The sequence below is a fragment of the Rattus norvegicus genome, chromosome 6 (assembly GCF_021556685.1).
Source record: "Rattus norvegicus strain SHRSP/BbbUtx chromosome 6, alternate assembly SHRSP_T2T, whole genome shotgun sequence".
In the NCBI taxonomy this organism is placed as follows: domain Eukaryota; kingdom Metazoa; phylum Chordata; class Mammalia; order Rodentia; family Muridae; genus Rattus; species Rattus norvegicus.
Window position 1 is genome coordinate 113,229,778 of NC_141539.1, and position 4,158 is coordinate 113,233,935.

Sequence of the window (4,158 nt, forward strand, 5' to 3'; positions counted from 1 at the left end):
CTCATTAATATCATTACCATTAGGGAAGTATATATAAAGAACCTTTATTTTGGAAGGAAGTTTGCCAGTATTTATTAAGTACTTGAAAATATTCATTTCCCTCTACCCTGGGTTTGCAGACAGGATTTTCCTATGTAGGTCTGGCTGTCCTGTAATGTACTTTGTCGACCACACTGACCTTCAAGTCAGAGATCCACCGGCCTGTACTTCCTAAGTGTTGAAATTAGATGATATAGCCTCTTTTTTTTTTTAAGAGGGGGTCTTGGCTACGTTGGCAAGCCAGGGCCTGAATGCCTGAGCTCAAGACCTTGTCCTTCCTGAGCTGCCACAGTCCCAGACTACAGGTGGGCACCAGTCTTCAATTAAACTTAAAACAAAAACAAAAACAAACGAACAACCTCTCAGCAGTGCTTATAATGAAGACTGTCAAGCATGCCTATTGCAGCAAACATTTTAGCTGTGTTTGGAGAGACTGAAGAGTTTGGCTCAGTGGGAAAGATGGCTTGCTGCTCTTCCCGAGGACCCAGTATTTGCTTCCCACTGTAACGGGCTCCAGATCTTAGCACAGCTGACTTCATGGTGGAAGTCTCATGCAGGCCTCATCACTGTGCAGAGACAGCACCACCTGCCTAAATGAAAACATGGAACTAATCCACCCAGTGCACAGTTCTGGGAAAGTCTCTCAATGTACTCACCTTGCTCTTGGGCTTCTGTCCTTTGGCTTCTGGCTGTTTTCCTCACTACAGTGTGTCAACCCAGGATGTGGTTTTGAACTGAAAAGCTCCTGAGGAAAAGCTCAGGCTACACTAAGAGACCAGCCCTCTCCCCAATGGGATTTTCCACTTTTGATTTTTGTAATTTAGATACTGCCTGTGTTCCCTGTACTTAGTTAGGCTAAGGATTTATCTCTTGTTGAGTTTTCTCAAAGAACCAACTCCTTGTTTTGTTGATGCTTTCTATAGTTCTTTTTGTTTCTGCTTGGTTGATTTCAGCCCTGAGTTTGATTTCTTCCTCCTGTCTATTCCTCTTGGATGTATTTGCTTCTTTTTGTTGTAAAGATCTCAGATGTGTTGTAATGCTGCCAGTGTATGATCTCGCCAATTTTTTTATTGAGGCACACAGAGCTATGAATTTTCCTTTTAAGCACTGCTTTCATTGTGTCCCATAAGTTTGGATATGTTGTCTCTTCAGTTTTCATAAATTCCAAAAGGGCTTTAATTTCTTTATTTTTCCTTGACCAAGATATCACCGAGTAGAGCATTGTTCAGTTTCCATGTGTATGTGGGCTGCCTCTTAGTTTTGTTGATATTGAAGACCAGTCTTCATCCACAGTGTCAGATGTAAAGCATGGGATTCATTCGATGTTGTTGTGTTGGTTGAGGCTTCCTTTATGTCTGACGATATGGTCAATTTGGAGAAGGTAAAATGATGTGCTGAAAAGAAATGATATTCATTTGTTTAACGAAACATTCTTTAGATAACTGTTAAATCCATGTGGTTCATAACTTGTATTAGATTCAGTGTGTCTCTGTTCAGTTTCTGCTTCTATGATCTGTCCATTAGTGAGATGGGGTGTTGAAGTCTCCCACTATTATTTTGGGAAGTTCAGTGTGTGTTTTGATCTTCAGGACCATTTCTTTCAGAAATGTGGTTTCCCTTGCATTTGGGGCATAGATGTTGAGAATTAAGAGATCAACTTGTTGGATTTCTTCTTTAATGAGTTTGTAGTGTCCTTTCCTACCTGTTCAATAACTTTTGATTGAACATCTATTTTATTGAATATTAGAATATTAGAATTACTACTTCAGTGGGTTTCTTGGGAAAATTTTCTGTAAGTTTTTCCCAGTCTTTTAATTTGAGATAGTGCCTGTTTGTGTAACTGAGGTGTTTTTCCTGTACACAGTGAACCACGGGAAATAGGACCACTCCCTCAAGATTGTCAGCAAAGCATCCTGCACCAGCAAGTGCTTAGCCCTCCTGGCCAAGATCATCCATGACAACTTTGGTATCTCAGAAGGGCTCATGACCACAGCTCATGTCATCACTGCAATTCAGAAGACTGTGGATGGCCCCTCTGGCAAGCTGTGGCATGATGTCCTTGGGACAGCCCAGAACACCATTCCTACATCCACTGGTGCTGCCAAGGCTGTGGGCAAGGTCATCCCAGAGCTGAATGGGAGGCTGGCTGGCATGGCCTTCTGTGTTCCTACCACCAATGTATCTGTTGTGGATCTGACATGCTGCATGGAGAAACCTGCCAAGTATGATGACATCAAGAATGTGGTGAAGCAGGCATTCAAGGGCCCACTAAAGGGAATCCTGGGCTACAGTGAGGACCAGGTTGTCTCCTGTGACTTCAACAGCAACTCCCGTGCGTCTACCTTTGATGCCTGGGCTGCCATTGCTCTCAATGACAATTTGTAAAGCTCATTTCCTGGTATGATAATGAATATGGCTAAAGCAACAGGGTGGTGGACCTCATGGCCTACATGGCCTCCAAGGAGTAAGAAATACTGGACCACCCACCCCAGCCCAACAAGTATACTGAGAGCAAGAGAGAGGCCTTCTGCTGCTGAGGAGTAGTTGTAGTTCTCAGAACCTAGTTTTTACAGTTTAGTTTTTCAGTCCTATGGAACTTTATTTCTTCAAGAGGAGGGACCTAGAGAAGCTGCAGCAGAGAGAGCATGGAAGCTGACGTTGAGATTCCACTCTGTGTTTATACAGGATGTTATGAATGTTCTTAAGGGATGGATGTGTATATGGCTTTGTATGTTTAGGTGGGCAATTATATCTCATCCACTGAACCAACGGGTAATGTGTTCTGTGCTCTCTCATGTAGGGATTTAAGTATAAGGGAGTATGCTATGGCATGGGAGTCTGGGCCCCCATGGAGCTGGGATGTGTTTCTGCCCAGATATCTAGCAGACACAAAGACCCAACAAAGAAAGAGAACTTCAGACCAATTTCCCCTCTGAATATGGATGTAAAAATACTCAATAAAATTTTTGCAAACCGAATCCAAGAACACATCAAACGATCATCCAACGTGACCAAGTAGGCTGCATCCCAGAGATGCAGGGATGGTTCAACATACAGAAATGCATTAACATAGCCCAATATGTAAACAAAGTCAAAGAAAAAAATCCACATGATCATTTTATTAGATGCTGAAAAAGCTTTTGACAAAATACAATACCTCTTCATGATAAAACTCCTAGAAAGATTAGGAATGCAAAGCCCATACCTCAACATAGTAAAAGCCATACACAGCAATCCAGTAGCTAACATTTAACTAAAGGGAGAGAAACTTGAAGCAATCCCACTAAAATCAGGGACTAAGCAAGGCTGCCCAGTCTCTCCCTACTTATTCAATATAGCACTCTAGGTCCTAGCCAGAGCTCCCAGACAACAAAAGGAGGTCAAAGGGATACAAATTGGAAAGGAAGAAGTCAAAAAATCACTATTTGCAGATGGTAGGATAGTATACTTAAGTGACCACAAAGTTCCACCAGAGAACTACTAAGCCTGATAAACAACTTCAGCAAAGTGGCTGGGTATAAATTTAACTCAAACCAATCAGTAGCCTTCCTCTACTCAAGATTAAACAAGCTAAGAAAGAGATTATGGAAATGACACCCTTCACAATAGTCCCAAATAACATAAAATACCTTGCTGTGACTTTAACCAAGGACGTGAAAGATCTGCATGATAAGAACCTCCAGTCTCTGAAGAAAGAAATTGAAGAAGACATCAGAAGATGAAAAGATCTCCCATGCTCATGGATTGGCAGGATTAATACAGTAAAAATGCCCATTTTGGCAAAAGCAACCTAGAGATTCAATGCAATTCCCATCAACATTCCATATCATTTCTTCGTAGAGTAAGACAGAGCAATTTCCAAATTCTTCTGGAATAACAAAGAAAGAGTGTAGTGAAAATTATCCTCAAGAATAAATGACTTCTAGCAGAATCACCATCCCTGACCTCAAGCAGTACTGCAGAGCAATAGTGATAAAAACTGCATGATATTGGGACAGAGACAGGCGAGTTGATCAGTGGAACAGAATTGAAGACCCAGAAATGAACCCACACACCTATGCTCACTTCATATTTGACAAAGGAGCCAAACCATCCAATGGAAAAAACATAGCATTTTCA

The 4,158-nt window shown here is 41.6% G+C and overlaps 1 pseudogene; it reads left to right on the plus strand.

The window, feature by feature from the left end:
• Positions 1-432: 432 nt before the first annotated feature.
• On the plus strand, positions 433-2,459 carry LOC148005402 (glyceraldehyde-3-phosphate dehydrogenase pseudogene; annotated as a pseudogene).
• The last annotated feature ends 1,699 nt before the right edge of the window (positions 2,460-4,158 follow it).